Here is a 22,964-nt window from a genome sequence, read left to right on the forward strand (position 1 = left end):
CACAAAATAAAACTGAGTTAGTGCATGCTGGTTTAAAACACAATACGTTTTCATGATATATATTGACTAGGTTTAGATAAATGTCACTTGAGCAGTTTCCATAATGATATGGCAGTCCTTAAATAGCTACTGTCTCCAAGACAAACATAACTAACAGTCACTGCTTTTATTAATCAGAATTTGTTAAAAGCAATCTCTATCATACATGGATACTATCTGCAAAGATGTTGTTTCCCCATTTTTTATTTGGGCTCCATTTACTGGCTTTATCATGTCTTACTGCCATGTCCATGTGTTTCTGATCTGGGTGAGCAGTGTACAGATACAACACTTTTTTGGGTGTTAAAACACAATTCTAACATAGCCCAATTATCATGGTACATTTATTTATAAACATTAATTTTCATGGGTGTCATATGTGCTTCTGAAACAGTAACAACCAAAGTGCTGTAATGTGTGGAAATCAAAAGTGCAAGAGCATGTGGCTATGCTGACTGCATAATACCATTAAGCTTTATTCTAAATGAGACCCAGCAACACTGGACCTGCTGTGAAGGCAGAGACCAATGCCCATTTCGCAGTCATCACACACTAAAGATGGAAATACATTTTTCATAAAAACCCAGAACTTCTTTCACAGGTTGTTACTAATCATGCAGTCCAGGAGACCATTAAGGAGCCTAGCCCAAATTCCATTTGCTCCAAAGCACTATCTGGTTGAGTGACCTATTCCAGGTCACACAGCAGACAAATGAAGTTGGAAAGATTCAAACTGTGTAACCTCAGCAAAGGAAGCAGCTCATTAACAAGTCAGAGTTCTAGTAATATGTGCCAACTGCCAAACAAGTGTGCTGTGCTAAGAGGCAGACTTTAATATTTGAATGGTATACATTTAGTTATACTATATTATACACTGTTCACAAATACACGTGGCAACAAATTCAAATGACTTTTCTTCTTTTTTGTTTACTTTGAGGTTTCAGACATCTTGTCCCTTCTTTTGATATCCTAGGTTACTATGGAAACCTTCTGAACAAACAACGACATTTATACTATATTCCCATACAGTCACATTTATACAGTACAGTACAATGTTATTATTTTTTAAATCATTCATTCATTCATTTATTCATTCTTTCAGTTTCTAAAAATTACTTTATCCTACTAAGGGTTGTAGGGAAGCTAGGGCTTATCCCAGCAAAACATAGAAATAAGGATGTGACAGGATAACAGTCCTTCAAAGGATACAGAACTTTATTTTACAGTTAATGTGTTACAATTTTCTTAGCTCATATAACATTAACAGTTAAGATTATATTCATTATCTAGATACCCTACCATTTCCCTTGACACCCTGTCTTGTAATCTTACCATATAAATTTACAATAACTTATAATGGATTATGACAAGGTGAGATAAAATATCACCAACAACGTTTGGAAAGGTTCTGAATGGCACTATAACAATTAACAATGCAGTTTTTATACAAAAATAGACAAGGAGCAGTGTGCCCTTAGTAACAAAAACTCATAAAGTAAAATTAATATAAAATGGTTCTAGATTTTCCACTGCATTTAAAAAACAGTCCTGTACTCTGCTGTCACAAATACAGACCATGAAAATTTCTTCTACTGTAATCTACAATGGCTGGTGCAACTGCTTTCAAAGTCAGCTAGAATTTGTGTCCAACTCTACACCCTTTATCTCCTTTCTTTAAAATGGTGGTTTACTACCTACTTTGTCCTTATAAATTAGAAACAGAGTTTGAAGAAATGATTGATTTTTATCATGTCCTTTACAAAGGCTAATGTACAGTTCTCCATTCCTTTAATACAACACTGCAAACTTCCTGTTTTGCTTTAATTGTACAAGTCATTTTAGAAGTTTTTAAACTCATCATATTTTTGTAGTGTATGGAGTGTGGTGATTATCCTCTGGTATTCGGAAATCGACAAACCAGTTAAGTGCCAGAGTGGTGCGCATCCTGACCTTAACAATTGTTAAGCACTCCCTGCTTATGTTGTTAAGGTTGGGTCTACCACTCAGCAATAAAAGCTGCCTCTACTGACTAGCAAATAGCAGCAGAAGAGCATAATGTGTCCCTAACTTCCTGTAAAAAAATGTAGAAAGTTGCTAGAATAACAGGATGTGTTCACCTGCATAATGTGAAGGATATGAACTCTGAAACACAAATGTATGCCATTATTTCGTGCTTCAATCCTTGTCTGAAAAGCACAGATTTTATGAAGAACAGAACAAAAATTTGAAGCAATAATCTGGATGTTCTGAGAAAATGTAGACAGTAGACAAGCATTAAAAGTAAGTGCAAACATGATGGACAGCATAACATTGCCTTTCTGACAGTGTCCCCTAAGTGTTTTATGGCTTTGAAAGACAACAAAACACTTAGCAATTTTTTTCCCTGTAACTAACAGCACATGGAGCAAATAATGTTCCATGCACTGCAAAGAATTATGATCATCTCACCAATCATAACCCTGTATCATGTGTTCTCGATATGGATGCCAAGATTCACCTCTCAAGCTTCTCTCTAGAGGTGAATTTCTTGGCATCCATGTCGCAAACACATAATAAGTGTGTTATGATTGGCGAGCTAATCATAACCTATATTACGTGCAGCTATATGCCTACAGATCAAGAAATAAATAGCAGCGTAACAGATCCACATATCTTCAACACTTCTAGAGTTGGCCTCTGGAATAAATATGAGTTAGTAAGAATGACTGACCTTCTTGTCTACTTTCTAAACATCACCTGTTTTCTTGCTTTTGATTTTGAAATCATACTATCTTGAAATCAAAAGTTTCTCAAAAAAAATTATGTTCTTACCATAATGTTCCATCTGTGTTATTGATCTTCATTCATTCTTGACTGTTGGGTTCGGTTTCGATCCTTGGAATTGACTCGGCCATTATATCAAGCTCGTGCCAGCCAAAAACTCTCGAGCTAAGGCTACCCATACTGCCTCTTTTCCCTTTATCTCAGATTGAGTTTGCCCATTATGAAGAAAATCATGGAAGCTTTGTCTGAGCAACAACCTTAGTAGGACCCCAGGACTAGTTCTGAATCTCCAGGAGTCTCTTGGAGGGGGCAGGAGGGTTGGATGTCAAGAATGAATGAAGATCGACAACACAGATGGAACATTATGGTAAGAATTATGCGTAGGTAGAGGGAAGGAGGGGCCTATACCAACTACGGTAAGTCAGAATACCTAAAAGGTAAGAAAAAGGAGTAGATACAAGTTACTAACAACTAACGCACACTAACGATAGTCTTAGAAAGAAAGAAAGAAAGGAAGAAACGAGCAAAAAATGTATACAAATATCATCTTATAATCCAAAAAAGTTTAGCACTTAGCTGAGAGCATGGCTGACACATCCGATTTTCTATGCAGCAAATGAGATCTAAGGTAAAGGGAATTGAGGCAGTATGGGTAGCCTTAGCTCGAGAATTTTTGGCTGGCGCGAGCTTAATATAACAGCTGAGTCAGTTCTGAGGTTTTGTGTTAATGAGCATTTCCTGAAGGATACAAAGTCTGAAACTCAAATGTCTGTCATTATTTAGTGACATCAATCCTCAGTAATTTTCCAGAAAACCAGATATTTTATGAGGAACAGATCAAAAATATGAGGTGAAAACCTGGACATTCTTTGAAAATATACACAGTTCAGAGGTATGGAGCAAAGCTTGCTCTGGACCTAGAGACCTAGAGAATGAAGCTAGTTTGCAGTGTTTATAAATGACCAAGTTGCTCCCTCTAGTATATTTCCAGAGTCTACTACCTTCCAAAAGCCACAGATGTATTCAGAGCCCAGGTAGAGTATGCCTCACTTTTCCTGCATATGTCTTGTTATGCTGAAATAACAAAAGCAATACTTTGAGACAACCATTTAGAAATAGTCTGTTTGACACTAACTGTCTTTTTCCTTACCTTTATAAATAAACAGTTGATTAGAAGTTCTGAATGTTTTTTGTCCTGTCGGTGTAGTATATAAGTTCTGCTATCATCCAGAGTGTGTAAAATTCTTTCTTGCATTTTTTTAGAAGAAGAAAACAAGGAGATGAACTGTCTGTCTTAAATAAAAGAAGGATTTGTCCACAATGTTAACCTATCTCTGTGAAAGATGTGATAGGGATGGCTTACTATAACAGCTTTTAACTCAGCTACTCATTTTGCATAAGTCAGAGAAATGAGTAAAGTACAGTTGTGTACACTTACCATAAATGTAGATGTTTAGATCAGCTTCCATACGGCTTTGCCACTGTATTACTTGAGAACAGCAGTATAAAATCAGTGGCTAGGGCAGCAAAGCTTCACATTCTTCTTACCTCAGAAGAGAGAGGCTACAGCCCTACCAGCAGGAACAGTAATAATACAAGTCCCACCCCTTGGCATAAAAATATCAAAAAAGAGGGAGGGGAGGGAGGGTACAGCTACTGCAACAATGACTGTTATGGTAAGTTTACTTATACAACTACTATTAGATCACTGTTGCAGCAGCCTAAGCTACACGAGACAAATACCAGAGTTTAGAAAAAGAAAGGGGAAAGAAAAAATTATCAGAATCCAGCAGCATGCATCTCTACTCATTATTGCAAGAAATTTAGACAAGGTCAAAAATAATGAGGGGATAAAAGCCCCAAAATAGGGACAGATTTTAAATATTGCTCATATAAACTTAGAAAGTTGTTAAAAATAACAGGTTTTGTGTTAATGAGCATTTCCTGAAGGATACAAAGTCTGAAACTCAAATGTCTGTCATTATTTAGTGACATCAATCCTCAGTAATTTTCCAGAAAACCAGATATTTTATGAGGAACAGATCAAAAATATGAGGTGAATACCTGGACATTCTTTGAAAATATACACAGTTCAGAGGTATGGAGCAAAGCTTGCTCTGGACCTAGAGACCTAGAGAATGAAGCTAGTTTGCAGTGTTTATAAATGACCAAGTTGCTCCCTCTAGTATATTTCCAGAGTCTACTACCTTCCAAAAGCCACAGATGTATTCAGAGCCCAGGTAGAGTATGCCTCACTTTTCCTGCATATGTCTTGTTATGCTGAAAATAACAAAAAGCAATACTTTGAGACAACCATTTAGAAATAGTCTGTTTTGACACTAACTGTCCTTTTTTCCCTTACCTTTATAAATAAACAGTTGATTAGAAGTTCTGAATGTTTTTTGTCCTGTCAGTGTAGTATATAAGTTCTGCTATCATCCAGAGTGTGTAAAATTCTTTCTTGCATTTTTTTAGAAGAAGAAAACAAGGAGATGAACTGTCTGTCTTAAATAAAAGAAGGATTTGTCCACAATGTTAACCTATCTCTGTGAAAGATGTGATAGGGATGGCTTACTATAACAGCTTTTAACTCAGCTACTCATTTTGCATAAGTCAGAGAAATGAGTAAAGTACAGTTGTGTACACTTACCATAAATGTAGATGTTTGAGTGTATTCACTGTTGCAGTCATTACATTTGGGTTATCTGCCTGCAGGTAGCCCTCAGCTGGCCTGAATACCAGAGTCTTGGATTCCTGTGTCGAATGCTGTCCCTCCTTCCATGACGTCAGGTCGTCAGGGGTATAAAACATGCAGCCGACGCCATTACATCAGTTTTTCTTGCCCCAGATGGCAGGTGCCCCCATAATGGGAAGCAATTATATGTTATGTTACACCTCCAACAAAAAGCAAATACACCAGAAAGCTCAAATTCACCAAACAAGAAAGAAAAGTAGAGCCAAGAGAAGTCAGGGGGCTGGAGGGAGAGTAACCAGGACTGCAACAGTGAATACACTCGAACATCTACATTTATGGTAAGTGTACACGACTGTACTATGTTCTTCGTGTTTCACTGTTGCAGTAATTACATTTGGGTAGATTCCCAAAGCTAAGGAAGGGAGGAGGAAGTTAGAGAGCATTAGGACCAGCTATTAAACCCTGCAATACTGCAATGGCAAAACCAGCTCTGGATTTAGAAAAAATAGGCATGTGGTAATGCTTGGTGAAGGTATGAAGAGAGCTCCAGGTAGCAGCTTCTAGGATGTCCCTGGTAGGGACCCCTCTGAGAAAGGCTGTAGAGGTAGATGCAGCCCTGGCGGAATGTGATCTTATCCCCTGTGGGGTAGGTTTTCCATGGTGCTTATAGCAGAAATGAATGCAATGGGCTATCCATTTAGAAATGGTTTGCTTTGAAATGGCCTTCCCCTCTGCCCCTGTAGCAAAGCCAACTAGCAGCTGTTCAGATTTTCTGAGAGGCTTAGTCCTGTCCAAATAAAATCTAAGTTTTCTGTGCACGTCGAAAGAGTGCAGAATTTGTTCTCCTTTTTTTGTGGATTAGGAAAAAAGGTAGGCAAATGATTGGACTGATTTAGGTCCACACTAGACACCACCTTGGGCATAAAGGAAGGATTGGTCCTGAGGGAAGCCCTATCTGCATGGAAGATAATGAAGGGTTCCACTGCCATGAGGGCCTATAATTCAGACACTCTTCTTGCTGAAGTGATGGCTAGAAGGAAAGCTGTTTTCCAAGAAAGGAATTTCAACTCTGCGGTTGCAGCTGGTTCAAAAGGAGGGAGAGTGAACTTTTCCAATACAAAGTTAAAGCCCCAGGCTGGAGTAGGGGCTCGCCTGGGGGGTGGTCTTAAATTTTTAGCCCCTCTGAGGAATTGCTTTAACAGGGGGTGAGAAAAGAGGGGTGGTTCAGTATTATAATGTGCTGAAATTGCAGAGGCATGAATTTTGATTGACGAGAAGGATAAGCCCTTGTGAAGCATTTCTGTTAAGTACTGAAGAATATGAGGTAAACTGGGCACCGTAGTGCCCATACCCTGGGTCTGGCTCCAAAAACAGTATCTTTTCCACTTTTCAGCATAGGATTTTCTAGTACTAGGTCTCCTTGCTTCCAGAATGACCTCTAGCACCTGCTTACTGAGGGATGCTATTGGAGAGCTCAAGGAATTAGCCAGGCTACAAGGTTCAGGGTTTGAAGCTGAAGGTGCAGAATCTGGCCTGCCTGCTGGGACAGCAGAGAAGGTGTCTGAGGTAGGTGCCATGGTGCTGGCGAGGCCAGTCTGGTGCAATAAGAATTGTCCTTGGTCTGTCCTGTTTGATCTTTAGCAGAACCTTCAAGAGGAGAGGAAGAGGGGGAAAGGCATAAACCGAGAGGCTTTCCCAGGTGAAGGACAGGGAATCCACTTTCCAAGCTTGACTGTGGGGAGTCCTTGTGCAGAATTTGTCCAATTGGTAGTTCTGGGGGGAGTCAAACAGGTCTATCTCTGAAGTCCCCCATTTGTTCCTCAAGAGGTTGAATATTTTTGTTCCAGTTTCCATTTGTGTGGGTCCATGAGATTTCTGCTCAAGTCGTCTGCCAGTGAATTTAGCTTGCCTGGCAGGAAATGAGCTTGTAGGTGCATTTGGTAGCTCAAGGCTGTGTTCCACATAGCCATGGCTAGTCTGCAGAGAGGATACGAGTGGGTTCCCCCCTGTTTGTTTATGTACCACATAACTGTGGTGTTGTCTGTCTTTACCAATAATTGTCCTGGAAGGATATGGTCCTTGAAGGCTATCAGGGAATTCTGTACAGCTAACATTTCTTTTTGGTTGATATGCAGGTGCATCTGACTCATCTTTCATTTGCCCTGAATGCACTGCTCTGCCAAATGAGCCCCCCATGCATAGTCTGATGTGTCTGTAGTCAGGGTTTGGGCGGCAGGGGGTAGATTGAAAGGGAGCCCCTTGATGAGGTGGCAGGCCTCTGCCCACCAAAGGAACTCTGTCTTTATACAAGGAATGATAGGAATCATTGATTCCAAGTCCTGAGAATGTTGACACCATAGGCTTTTTAGATACCATTGTCATTTCCTCATATGCAGTCTTGCATGTGGAATTAGTAGAATGCAAGAGGCTATGAACCCCAGGGCTTGCTAAATTTTCCTTGCAGATAGCTGGGTCTTTGTGGCCAGTAGTTTGAAGTAGGCTTGTCAAATAAACTTGTTTCTCTGGCGTGAGGTAAGCCATCTGGGAAGTTGTGTTCAAGCTTGCTCCCAGGAATACAATCTGCTGGCAGGGTACCAGATGAGATTTCTTTTCGTTTATGGTTACTCCAATGAGGTTAGAAGTTTCTTTACAAATGCCAGATGTTTTAATAGTATGTCCTGGCTTTCTGCCTGAATTAGACAATCGTGCAGGTATGGGTATATTTGAATATTTCCCTGCCTGCAAAATGCAATGGCTGGAGCTAGACACTTTGTGAATACCCCGAGCGTAGTAGATAAGACAAAGGGAAGTGCAGAGAACTGATAGTGCATGCAGCCTACTCTGAAGCATAGGTATTTCCTGCAAGATTCCCTTATTGGAATGTGCAGGTAAGCTTCCTTTAAGTCTAAGGTTGCCAACCAGGCATCTTTGCCTAGCATAGGAAGCAGCTGTTAACATGTTAGCATTTTGAATTTTGGGATTACCAAAAAGGTGTTTAGAATAGAGCGGTCCAGGATAGGATGCCAGGAGCTGTCTTTTCTGGGTACCAGGAAAAGTCCTGAGTAAAAACCTTGTCCCCTTTCTTCTGCTGGGACAGGTTGAATAGCTCTGATACTTAGAAGAGAGAGAACCTGCTGTTGAGCCTCTGCCCACTGATTTGGGGGGTAGGTCTGGCCAACCGTTTGGGTTTGGTAAGGTGTGGAAGTGGAATGTGTATCCTTGAAAAACTATATTTAAAACCCATTTGTCCTGGGTAATGAGTTCCCAGTTTTTTGCATGCAGGGCGAGCTTTCCTCCTAAGGGAGCAGGCAGTTGAGCAGGGCTTGGAAGGGTTAAGCTTAAGCCACTGTGACATTTTTCCATGGGGGGTGTCTTACTACTTCCAGCTTTGGAAGTGGGAGCCCCCCCACTGCTTAGGCATGTGTGTAGCCTGAGACTGTAACCTAGGTGGTTTGCTGTTCCTGGGTTTGGACTGAGAAGGCCTGGAAGAGACTGGAAAGGACCAATTCTTAGAAGGCCAATGCCTACTAAATCTGGGAGGCTGTACTTGCAGGAAATCTTTAACAGTTTGCATAGATTTAGCCTTTTCCTAAATCTTTTTAAGGACTTCTTCTGCCTTGTTGCCAAACAGGCGGTCTTGGTTTAAGGGAGCATCCAGTAATTTAGTTTTAACATGATCTGGCAAGTTTTGCTCCTTAAGCCAAGCATGCCTTCTAAGTACAGACCCAGTGACAGCAGCCCTGCAGGATGCTTCTAAAGCACATTGCAAAGTATGTTTACCAACTTGTTCAGCAGAATGCATTAAATCCTGTAATTCTTTATGTTCAGCACAGCCAGGAATCCACATAATTTTCAGTTTAAGTAGTCCCATAATATACTGCTGATACTTTAACATATGAAACTGGCAATTTAAGGCCCTAATGGCCAAAGTAGCAGAGGTGTACATCTTCTTACCCCATCTGTCCAAGGCCCTGGAATCTCTATCAGAGGGGGTTAGGGTTTTTGGCAGCAGTAGCCTTAATGCCCTTTGGTCCTTGGGAAATGGTCTCTGGATCCGCAGTAGGATTCTTGAAGAGGAACTTGTGAGAGTCAGGTACTCTGTAATACTTGTCAGGTTTTCTAGGAGCTGGAGGTAAAGTGTCTGGGGCCAGGCTAGATTCCAGGAAGGCATCATCTACAATGTCCAGAACAGGAGGGATAGCTAAAGGCCTGTGTTGAGGGAGGAGTAAGAATTCCCTAAGCCTCTTTTTGGAGTCAGAGTAATCCTGGCATGCCCAGCGGAAATGCTCCCTAAGAGTGTGCAACGTTTCACCAAAATAAAAATCTTCTGGAGGGGAAGCAAAGGGAATGGAATTCTCTGCATCAGAATCCTCATAGATAAATAAGGGCAAATCCTGGTAATCAGAAGAAACAGAAATTTCAGAATCCTGATCAGAAGAATCAGAAGGAAAATCAGTTCTAGGTCTCTTAGAGGGGGAAGGCTGACTTCCCCTAATTAAAGTAATAAGGTCTTCAGCCATTCTAAGCATTTGTTTTTTAGGCATATGGGCCTGACCATGCGGTTTGGACATCGGTTTTCTAGGCATGGATCGAGTTTTAGGCCTTGATGAAGATAGCGTTGATTTAAAATGCAAATCTGTAAGCCTGAATACACCCTCAGAAGCCAGTGCCTGCCCAGTGGCTCCGGACCCATCCAAGGTAGAGACATCCGCAGGTTCCATAGTCGAAGAAGCATCTTGCGGCATACCGGACTCCAAATGGGTCTCAGTAGAGGCCTGCGAATCTGAAGTAGCGGGTATCAGGGGCTGCAAAAGCACCTCACTGAGTACTGGTGAACTGGTGACTAGCTTAATGGAAGCGTCGTCGGCAGTCTTGGACCTAAGCGGTCTGTCTCTGTCTTTATCCTTATGTTTTTTCGGAATATCGGTAGTTGGATGGTTTACTGAAGCCATTTCCGGATAGTTAAACTGAGTACCAAAATAATTTGCTGTGAAAATAGACTGACGACGAATAGTTTAGAGGTTGAATAAGGCACAAAACCGACAGAGAGGGACGTTGTGGTATGGGCCTAAGCAAGGAATGCAGTATGAATGAAAATCTTTATGAGGTATTTGCTTTCCACAGGTAAGACAATTGTTAACTTTTACTGACATCGGTTAAGAGCAAGAAAAAGAATCCCCAACGGGGTACTTAGGTTTTTTTTGAAGACTTCAGTTCTGAAACTCAAAAATGAAAATTTCAGGAGTCGGACGACGGGCACTTGCAAACTACTTCTTCTTCGGGCACCGTGCAGCAAGAAAGACAGATGTAATGGCTGCATGTTTTATACCCCTGACGACCTGACGTCATGGAAGGAGGGACAGCATCTGACGTAGGAATCCAAGACTCTGGTATTCAGACTGGCAGAGGGCTACCTGCAGGCAGATAACCCAAATGTAATGACTGCAATGATGAAACACAAAGAACATCACTGTTTTCTGAATAAGAACTTCAAATAACCTTGAGCACAGATTCAAAAAGAAACACTGTACGTTTTCTAGTAGAAAAACAATATCCTAAGAAGGAGCCATTTGTCTTCTAAGTAGATGGATATGTACAACCCCTTTCAAAAGCTGTTTCACTTACAGTAGGGTAGAAAGGGGGTGGAATCTAAGGGCAGACAAGTAGAGATGGTCTAAAGGTTAATCTTGATACAAGAGTAAGAAAGGCCAGAGGATAATCACTTATAGTAATACTGCAGAACCAAGGAGTTGTTATCTTGAAAGAGTCCTGTTTTTTGTCACGGCACCCACCAGAATATTTTTCCACTTAGCCATATATGATTTCTTATAGAAAGTTTATTTTGCCTCATTTAATACTTCCTGCATGTCCTCAGAAAAAAAAAAGATATTTAAAGGTACTAAAATTATATAATCCAAACAGTCATTTAAAGAAGCTGAAAGCTGGGGTGTATTAAACAACTCATCTTTTGTAAGTCCAGTCTGTGAGGAAGCTTGTGGTAATGTCCCTTGGCCATTTTCAAAAGAAGGGAGAACCACTGATGCATGGGATAAAATGGAGTCACTACATTTATCCTAGTGCACCTTTAGAAGATCCCTCTTTATTAGAGAAAAGAACAGAAAGGCATACAGGAACATCTCCAACCATGGGAATGAAAGGTATCTGTCGAATTGTCTTTTGTGGCTGGAGGTAAATATATCTACTTGAGGATATGTTTGCCAGTGGACCAACTCCTGAAGAACGTGGATGCAGCTTCCATTCAAGAGGCTCTATCCTGGTCCTGTCCAGCCAGTCTGCAAAACATTTTGTTCTAGCAAAATGTAGATAACCTGGAAAGATAGACTGAAATGAGTCTTTAATTCCCAGTCTACCCTAGTTAGTTTGCAAAGTGTGTACGAACAGGTTCCCTCTTGTTTGCTTATATACCACATCACTGTGTTGTTGACTGTGATTACTAACATGGGGCATGGAGTACAAAGATCTTTCAGAGATTTAAGAGCAATTGTTACAGACATCATTTGTTTGACATTTATGTGCTTTAATTTGTATTGCTTATTCCAGAGTTCCTAGACTTTCACCACCTTGGGCACAGCTCCTCAAGCAAGGTATGCTGTTTCTGCTGTTAAAAACTGAGTAGAGAGATGGAAGGGAAAAGGGGAGACCTGGATTGAGAGACAACTGATTCACCCACCAGAGTAACTCCATTTCCACAAACACCAACACTGGAATTTGAAATAAAGGGAGTGCTTGGTGTTGGGTCCCAAATGATTTGACAAACTAATGAATATTCGACATGTGGAATTTGGCCAAAGGAATCATGAGAATAGCAGAGGCCATGAAACCTAGACTTTTGCAATATTCTCTGGCAGGTGCCAAAGTCTGGTTGATAAATATTACAAAATGTTCCTTTTAACATTCCATATTACCTTCAGGAAAAAAAGCCATCATGAGAGATGTGCCCAGTAGAACTCATAGAAGCACTATCCTGTGAGAAAGGATGAGAGAGTTGTCTTTGTACACCTGAAAAGCCAAGCCAGAGACTCTAGACAACTTGTGAAAGAATCTGCAAAAATAAGGCAATCATCTAAACATGGAAAAAGTGAATGCTCTACAACCTGTAAAAGGCTATTAAAGGAGCCAGGCAGTTTCTAAACACTTACAGCTGTTGACATATCAAAGGGCAAAGCAGAGAACTGAAAATGTACACCAGACATAGAACAAAAAACATATGAAATCTTTGAGAATTGGAATGTGATGTGAATGATTAGAAAGAAATGTCTTGCACAAGTCTCTGGGTTCTTTCTTTTTCTGTCACCAGAAAGATCCTTGAATTAATCAATATGAGATTTCCAATATGGAGGAGAAGAGGAAGGACTTGTAGTCTTCTGAAGAATTACAGTTGCTATCTCCTTTTGTTATTGCTTGAGATGGTGCCCTTTACTTGCTTAAGATATTTCCAAAATTGCTGTGGATTGCCAGTTGCTCATAATGGTTTGTTACACAAATACATGGATTTTGCAGAATTGGTAGCAGTTACAACTTGTCTTCTTAAGCTGAAGTAATTCTGGAGCAGATTCATATTACCATAGTTTTGTTTCCACAAACCTCGGGCAATGTCTCTTTGTATCATGAGTTCCTTAATATCCCTAGTTAGCCATGGGCAGACCTGTCCCCTAAGTCTTCTGTATGCACACAGGAAAATTATGCCCTGAATAGAGGAGAAAGTATTAAGGCTTCTGTAGGATCATTAATAAGATAAAATGGTGCCCGATCTATAAAATTCAAATGGTGACTGAGAATGGGAATTTGATTTTCTGGGAAGGGCTGTCCCATAATGACTTCAGGTGGAGGTTTGGAGTTCTTGAATGACCCAAGAGGAGAGTACTACACAATGGCGACTGTATGAGCTGGGCAAGACCTGCAATATTAGTGCAGCAATTGGGCTATGTTTGATATTATGAAATCCAAAGCAGAGTGTTTGCCTAATTGTAAATTAGATCTAGTTGGAAGCTTTTATTAGTTGTTCAAGACTGAATTTTAAGAGCATTCTATTGAGTTCTTTAGACTCATTGCTCAGTGCGTCACTATTAAAGTCACTTAGTATGATGGTGCTTTAATTGCATACTTTGAGAAATATTGTAGAAAGGATAATCTTGATAGTGGCAGAGAAGCAAAAGCTCATGCCAACTAGAAAACTCTCGAGCTACTCCCTTACCCACAATGCACCAACCCTAAGTACCTCAGATCTTGTTTACTAATAACAGCAGAAAGACATATTGCAGTTACAGAGAGAGGAGACTATATCTGGAGCTATGTACCAAGGAAGTGGCATACTTAAAAAGCACTCACTCTTCCAGGAGTTTTTAGGGCAGGGAACTGGTGGGAGGGGAGTTGAGGAAGAATGAAAATGGACAACACAGATGGAACATTATGTTGAGTACATAACTTCTTTATCTGATGTTGTCAATTTTCATTCTGTCCTCAACTTATGGGACAGAGTCCCCAGCTACCTAAATCCCCAGGTGGACTTAAGGAATGATATTCCTGAGCACCACTGAACCAAATAATGCTCTGCCCCTGGAGACCATGCACAACTTGTAATGAGTAACAAAAGTATGGGGAGTAGCCAAAGTTGCTGCTGCACAAATGTAGTCTATGGAAGCTCTAGACTGGAAGACTAATGAATTAGCCATGGGTCTAGTGGAATGAGCTCATAATGGTTTTGATAAGGTAATGCCCAATTTGTTTTATATATAAGAAATACAATCCATAAGACATCTGTCTAGAGTAATTTTGGCAACAGGTTAGTCTAACTTTATGCCAAAATAAGATACAAGTAACTGGTCAGTCTTCATGATACTTTCTGTTCTGTCCAGGTAAAAATGTAATTGCCTGTGCACATCCAATAAATCTAACGCGTATTCACCTTTGTTAGAAAATCTGGGAAAAATACCAGCAAGTTAACAGATTGATTAATAGTAGCCTCTGAAACCACTTTAGGGAGAAAGAGAGTGTTAGTTTGTAAAGTGACCCTGTCTTTGTGAAAGATCAAGTAAGGCAGTTTCGAAGACAAGGCCTGAATCTCTGAATTCTTCTAGCAGAAGTAATGGCTACTAGAAAAAATTGTTTTCCAAAAAAGATACTTGAGGTCACATTTAGCTGCAGGCTCAAAGGGGGGTTGAGTAAGTTGTTGCAGTACCACATTAAGGTCCCATGGGGAAGTAGGGTCCCTAAAGGAAGGCCTGAGATGAAGAGTACCTTGCAAAAAGGTTTTGCATACTCTATGGGAGGCAACAGAAGCACCTTCAAATCCTGTGTGAAAATTTGATATTGCTACTGGCTGGATCTTCACTGTGGAAGAGCTAGCTCCTTCTTTAAAAATTATGGCTAAAAATTCAAGGATACTACGCAAAGGAGCTGAAAAAGGATCAACCTTATTTTGGCAGGCCAAGTAAGCAAATCTTCTCTATTTACTGAAGTAGAGTTTAGGTGTAGATGGTTTATGGGCAGATAAATGTATCTGAAGGACTGGAGAGGACAGCCATAGGTTGTCTGGCTATTAATGTAATTGGAGAAGCCAGGCTGTCAGCCTAAGTTTTGATATGCCTGGATGGCTCATGCTTGTCGGATGCGACAGGATGTCTGGAGTTGGATCCAGAATCCACAGTAGGTGGGCTAAGTGAGGCCAAAGGAAGGGAAACCAAATCTGTCAAAGCCAAAAAGGTGCAATGAGGATAACTCGGCTCTTCAACATGACAGCTTTCTGCAGGAATTTGGAAATTAGTGGGATTGGTGGGTAGGCATAAAGTAGGCTGAGGGGCCAATCATAAAGTAGAACATCCCTTGGTGACTCCACGTGTAGGGGGACCAGGATAAAGTTGCTGCTGCATTTATTGTTTAGGGGAGAAGCAAAAAGAATGCAGCAAGGTTGTCCCACTGACGAAAAATCATCTCCAGCTCAATCTTGTTGACAGACCATTCATGAGGTAGAAAAATGCACCTACTCAGCTTGTCTGCTGTCACATATGGACTTCCCCAGAACGTGCGTTGCAGTGAGAAAGCGATTGGATGAGATTGCATATTGCCACACTCTGAGTGCTTCTTGACACAAGGGATAAGATTTGGTCCCTCCTTGTCTGTTGATGTACCAAACTACTGATATGTTGTCCATCTGAATTGAATTCGTCCCAGAGGGGAAACCATCTTGACAGGTCTGCAATGCTAGAAGCACTGCTCTCATCTCTAGGACACTGATATGTAAATAGGCCTCTTCAGGGGATCAAGTGCCTTGGACTGTCTTTCCTAGGTAATGCCCCCCCCAACTGGGAAGCATCCATGGTAACTATGGCCTTGGTCTAAGGGGGAATGAACAGATGGCCTTGTAGAACCTGCTCTGAATGAGTCCACCACCTCGGGTATATCTTGCAAATCTGAATAATACGTATCAGGGTTGACATAGGTTGATAAAGTATTGACCATTGCATGGCTGCTAACATCCATTGTAGAATCCTCATACAAAACCTGGTTAACAGCACTAGAGTTACTGCTGCTGCTATTGCTCCTAGAGCCTGAAGAACAAGCAAGCAGAAACTTTGGTACAGCAGATTATTTCCTTGACCTGTGTTCTTAAGGTCTGAAGTCTTAGAGGAGACATTGAAGCTATCATTTACTTTGTGGTGAACAGTGCCCCTTATAAACTCCAACTTTTCAGTAGGCTCAGAATGAGACTTTTCATAGTTTATGGTTATTCCCAGAAAAGAGCATGTCTGAAGAACCTGATTTCTTGCCTCTATTACTTGATGCCTGATCAGGATAGTAATGAACCAGTCATCTAAATGTGGAAACACCTGGAATCTTTGAAGTCTCAAGTAAGCTGTTACCATTGCCATGCATTTGGTCAACACCCTGGGGGTTGTGGTGAGACCAAAGGGCACAACTCTGAATTGCTGATGACTGGCTCCCAGCCAGAAGGGTAAGTACCTTCTGGACTGCCTGTTCATCTTTATGTGATAGTACGCATTCTGAAGGTCTAATGAGCACATTCAATCATCCTTTGCCAGAAATGGGAGAATGGACTGAACCATGACAATCCAAAACTTGGTGTGACACACACTGATTTGTTCAAGTTACTGAGATCCAAGAGTGGTCTACAGTCCCCTGTTTTCATTTGCACTAAAAAGAATCTTCAGTAAGTTCTGGATTCTACCTGGTCTGGTGGGAACTCTTGGATGACTCTTCTTTCTAGCAGCTTTTTTTATTTGAAGTGCTGCTTGTTCCCTATTATTGGGTGGAACACTGGGGATTTTTCTTCAGATTAGAGGTGAAAGGGAAAAGGGTATTATATAACTTCTGGAAATTATCTTCTGCACCCATATATTTGTTGTTTTCTCTAGCCAGACTCTTTGGTGTTGGGTTAAATTACCCGATTGCCTCCATAGGGGGACAATTGGGCCTTCTTTCAGGAGTGCTGAAAGGGTCTATGAAAAAAAGAATCTCTGGACCTTGGTTTTGCAGGGCACCTCTTCCACGAGGGTGTTGTCTACCATTGCAGTTCCCCCTCTAACCTGGGGAACCTCCTCCACATGTGTCCTGGAAAGGAATGGAAAAACGTACACCTATGGCAGACAGGGTCTTTCCATCCTTTTCACACCTAGATTAAATGTCCTTAACTTTGGGGCCAAACAAAGACATTCTGTGAAAGGGAGCACTGATAAACAAAGTCATGAAGGGCTCCACAAAATCACATAAGCGCATCCAGGTGCGCCTCCTTATGAAATGCTGGAACCCGCTGCCCTTGAGGTTCCTTCAGCTGCATGTGAAATTAGCATCATGGAAGAATTAGAAACTGATTGCACAGTAGCCATCTGAAAAGTGACAGACCTCTCTACCTCATCAGAAACTGATCATGAAAGGGTATCACACAGTTCCTTAATTAGGTCTCAATATAACCTGCTAAAATGTGCCAAGTAGTTCAGAGACCTTAAGGCGAAGGTCACTGAAGCATAGGCATGCTTCCCAAACCTGTCCATTGCCCAAGACTCCTTCAGTGGAAGGACAGTGGAACTTTCTTCAGAGAGTTTCTTTTTAGTGGCCACCGCCATGACCATGGAATCAACAGGCATCACTTTTGTCCAAACTGCCTATTTTCTGGTGCTGTCAAAATTTTGTCTGGTCTCCAGGTCTGGCTCAGTGGTGTCCAGGGCCTTCCATGCCCACCAAGAGATCAAATCTATGAAGTCATCATCGGATGGAGTCACTCAGGAGGTAGACGGGCTGGTACCAAACACCTCCAAGAATACAGACACCTCAGACAAAGGGATTTCTGGACTTCCAGCCACCTCTCTGCTTCAGGATTTCAAGGATGTCTCCAAACTGGACATCTTCAAGGGGGTGACTGTGGGGACCCTTCACCTTTATCAAAGTCTATATCTTCTGTCACTGACTCCTTGGAGGGGGACTCTAAGTGCTTCCTCTTGCATGTTCTCTTCTTAGGGATCTCCTCAGTGGGATTCTCTTGGGAAGTATCAGAAGAGGTGGGAACACTCTGTTGGGAAGCCTGGGGTTTCAGTACCAGCTGTCCCTGTGGAGAGGATAGATGAGACTCCAAGCGAAGAGATGGCAAGACTGCAGAGTGAGGATCTGAGGGGAAGGGAACTGTCTTTTTCTTGGAATCAGACAAGGCTCTCTCCATGACCTCAAAGGTAGACCCTCGCAGAGAGGAAGAGAACCCCAGATCCATAACAACAAGCCTTTGGACCATAATCCCTCCCTGCTCTTAGGGGAACTCCCCTAAGGCTAAAATCAGAGCCAAACTAACCCGTGCCAAGGCCCTGAGATCTACAGACAGCTCCAAAAACTTCAGAGTCTATTGTGACACCCTGGACCCGACAGGATTGCCCAGCTCTGACAGCTCTCTGGATCTGATGGAACTGAAGAGCTCAGACAGAGCTTTGAATATGACAATAAAGCAATTCACGGATCCAATACTGACGGACCTGGAAGACTTGGATCAGAAAACTCCAAGATCAAGAAGGGATTCAGAGGAGGAACTTGCAAAGGGGTGTAGTATAAGGTCAAATCTCCTGAACCACAGATGTAGGAGCTGACAGGATGCTTGACATGCCCTACACCCAGAAAAATTTTCTCACTAACCTCTTTATGTCTTCTTCTGTAAGGCTCCTGGAAGAGAGAGTGGAAACTATTGATGGGGATTTAGGTCTCTCTAAAGAGAAGGAGGGACCCTAGAGGGGACTGGGTCCACTGATGGAGAGTATCTGGTTGTCGGGAGACAGGGAATGCTGGGTGTCGAATCCGATGCTTTCTGTGTCAGATCCAAAGCACTCTGATCTCATTTATCTTTAGCCAGTTTTGGTTTTGGATCGTATGATGAGGTCGGATCCAAGCAGTCTTTCTTTTTTAGTTTAGAATCCAAGGTAAGTCGGAAAAAATGACTTAAATTTTTCTTTTTAGGGTCCAAGGAAGCTGTCAGATCTGATAAAAACCTCTTCTTAGACCTGTCTGAATATATGGAAGATGCTGAAAAGTACTTGTAGAGGGGGAAGCTCCACATAGTGCCTGACTAAAAGAAAAGGGAAGTAATCCCTTCAGAATCAGCTTGTTTTCACATTCAACCAGAGCTTTTGTGTTGGAAGCATGACAGACAGAACAGTTTTCCTGCAGGTGTAATGGACCTAAACTGTATACACAAAGTGCGTGGGCATTGAAAAATGGAATTTTGTGCCCATACTTTTCACATTTCTTAAACCCAGCCAGGCCTTTATCTTTGTCAGTCACAGCAAAAATACATATTGTAAGATATACTGCACTCTACAATAAGCTAAATGAAAGATTATGATTATTATTATTATTATTATTATTATTATTATTATTATTATTTTTTAAACAGAAAATAGAGGAAAAGAAGAAATACCAGCAATGGTATCTAAGAACTAAAGTAAATGTAGATTATTAAAAATATATACTAACGATAGTATATGAAGAAGTATAAAAGTAAAAAAGGTAGGGTAAGGGAAACTAATGATAGAGAAATGATAAAGAGTCTTAAGGAGACTTATAAGAATTTAGAAACTTAGATATGTAGAATGAAAATTAGAATTGTTTGAAAAACTAGCACTTAGCTGCTTGAAAGAACCAGGCACCACATCTTTTGCTTTCAAGAGGCAAGCGAGACCTGAGGTACTTGGGGTTGGTTCACTGAGTGTAAGGGAGTGGGTCTATATTACCATGTTGACAGGGTTGTTCATCGAACACTCTTACATCGACACATACATACCTAGAATGATGCCACAGTATAAAGACAAAATGATCAATTTTAACAATTGGCTAAAATTTTGGTGTCATTCAAAGGGGATCCAGTGTCTGTCAGCCTGGGATGACATGGTCGACAAGCCACGTTGCTTCGCTAGGGATGGCTTGCACCTGTCACCCCTGGGCTTTTGGATATTGGCAAAGGCTCTTGCCACCCCCATGGTGCCTTTTTTAGGCAAGGCTCAAAAGACAAACCCACCTTCATAGTCAACGCAATGAATAAGAAACTAAGGGTAATGCTGTTCATTGCCAGAAGTCTAAACCTCAAGATGCACACACTCGAAACCCTCCTCAGTATGGAGAACATCGATATATGTGCAGTGACGGAAACCTGGTTCAAGGCTCCAGAGAGCACCCCAGCACTACCAGGTTATACATCATATCATGCTTTTCGGCCCCAAAACTCAGACCGAACCACAAAAGGAGGAGGAGTATCCATATTCATCAAAGATACCCACACCTCCAGGTTAGTGGCGTTGCATGAAGCATTGGAAACCATCCATGTGCAACTAACAGTGGGCAAAACTGCCCTTCAGTTTATTGCATATTACAGACAACGCTCTCAAAATCAGGAATCCCACTTGGCTTTCCTGAGAACACTGGAGAATATGAAGATCTCTCCAAACACCATTATATTGGGTGACTTCAACTACCCAAACATAGACTGGGAACATTACTCAAGCCCCAACACCCTAGCCCAAAGGTTTCTAGAATTTATAAACTCAAATGCTATGGAACAACTATCACCACCCCCACAAGAGGGGAAAACATACTGGACCTGGTCATCACCAACATGGGGACTCTATGCTCCATACCAGAGGTATACCCTTCATTGGTAAGATCGGACCACAAACTAATCTCACTGGATATCCACATCCCAACCCCACCCCCAGCCCAGAAAACCACAGTGAAAAACTTCTCAAAAGCAAACTTCACACTTCTCAAAACTGAGGTGGAATCCTTCAAGGCCCCCAGGCCAGTGGAAACTACGCCCCAAACGGCAGAATCCTTTATAAACGCATTCTATGGACACCTCCAGGAATGCATGGATCATGCTATCTCAAACAAAACCAAGACTCAATCTTCCAAAGGCAGGCGTCCAGTCTGGTGGACCCCAGCCATAAATAGGCTGTACAACAGAAGGAGGAAGCTACTACATGACAGAGCAAAGTCCCAAAAAGGGAAGGCATCTCTGATCAGTACTAGCAAAAAACTACAATCCCTCATAAAATCTTCCAAGGCCAGCTTCGAGAAAAAAATAGCACAGGATACTAAAGATAATCACAAGGCTTTCTTTAGTTATGTTAGGAACTTGGGAGGCAACTCCCAGATATGCTCAGAGTTAATCCAAAATGACAAAAAAAAACACTGAACCCACAGATATTGCTAACATCCTGGCAGACAGGTTCAGTGCAAACCCCCCCCCCCCAAAAGGGCAAATAACTATCCCAGCAGAGTGCTGCCCCCCAAACATCTCAGATGCTCAGGTGAAAGCTGCCCTCTCCAAAGCAAAAAACACAGCATCAATGGGACCAGATGGTGTCCCGGGTTGTGTCCTACATGAACTACAAGAAGAACTAAACCCTCACATGAAGCTGCTGTTCAACCTCAGCCTTACTACAGGATATGTACCCAAAGAATGGTGTACAGCAACAGTGGTCCCACTCCACAAAGGTGGTGCCTCTACGGACCCTGGAAACTATCGCCCCATAAGCCTGACAAGCCTGGTCTGCAAAGCTATGGAGAGGATCATCATGGAACTCATTAACAATGACATTGGGGACCTACAGACACTGGATCCTACCCAATTCGGCTTTGTCAAGGGCAGATCCTGCCTCTTAAACCTGGTTGATTTCTTTGAAACAGTCATCAAGGCCATGGATGAAGGGAAGGTAGTCCACACAGCCTACCTTGACCTCGTAAAAGCCTTCGACACAATACCCCACTCGGGCATCATAGATAAGCTCTCCAGCTTAAATATAAACCCCTACGTCACAAGATGGGTTGCAAACTGGCTCAAAGACAGAACCCACATGGTCAGGATTGTTGGAGCCATGTCAGACTTGAAACCAGTTACAAGTGGCATCCCACAAGGCTCAGTCCTGGGACCTCTCTTATTCAGTATATATTTTTCTGAGGTACAGGCTAACATGGGAGGACTGTGGCTGACCAAGTTTGCAGATGACTGCAAACTGGGAGCCATAATTGACTCTCCAGCTGATACAAGCATTCTCCAAAATGGTCTCACAGATACGGACAACTGGTGCCAGAGCCATGGCCTGAAGCTAAACGCTAAAAAGTGTATAGTCATACCCTTTGGCAAAAACAAAGTGCCCACAAATTACCACAAAGGTGGTAATCCATTAAGTATGGAAGAAGTAATTAGGGATCTGGGTACCCAAGTTGATAGTAATCTCTCCTTTGACAACCATATTGCCAAAGTGGTTAGAAGGACCTTCTATATAGCCCACCTTATCATGAAAGGATTCACATCTAGATCAAGGGAGGTCATTGTACCCCTTTATTCATCCCTCATCAGGCCCATAATAGAATACAATGCCCCATTTGGGATGTACTTAACCCGACACCTGCAGCAACTTGAAAGACCTCAAAAGTACCGCACAAAGAGGATTAAGGGACTCAAACAGATGCCATACGCTGCTCGGTTAAAGAAACTCCAGCTCTACTCAGTTGCATACCGCCTACTTAGAGGCGACCTATGCCTGATGTATAAAGCTATGTCCAACCCGGAATTAATGGACATGCTTCACCTCAGTAAATCCAAATCCCTTAGAGCTACGTGCTCGAGGGACTTAAACCTCAGCACAGAAATAAACAGGACATGCTGGAGGGACAAATTCATAACCCAGAGGCTCCCCTCACTCTGGAATAGAATCCCAGTCCATGTTAGGCAGAGCCCCTCACTGACCATCTTCAAGAGGAATCTTGACGAGTGGATGGGTGATGGTAGGTTTACCCCTGGGATTACTTCTGTGTCACTGCTGGACAGAGGCACAGTAATCTCACCTTAAAAAGGGCAAAATAAACTCAATTCAAAGGGGGTGTAAGCCAAACAACTCTGGCTAGGTTTGTAAATGCCCTAGGGCAGATAGCCTAGTATGAACCTATACACACCAGA

At 41.8% G+C, this 22,964-nt stretch overlaps 1 protein-coding gene across 2 annotated transcripts in view; it reads right to left on the bottom strand.

Annotated features, from left to right (window-relative positions):
* The window catches only part of SORBS2 (sorbin and SH3 domain containing 2), a 3,647,154-nt gene that overhangs the window by 1,947,648 nt on the left and 1,676,542 nt on the right, over nucleotides 1-22,964 (bottom strand). The window lies entirely within an intron of this gene.

This window comes from Protopterus annectens, chromosome 2.part1, assembly GCF_019279795.1.
Source record: "Protopterus annectens isolate FY-2018-M chromosome 2.part1, PAN1.0, whole genome shotgun sequence".
In the NCBI taxonomy this organism is placed as follows: Eukaryota; Metazoa; Chordata; order Ceratodontiformes; family Protopteridae; genus Protopterus; species Protopterus annectens.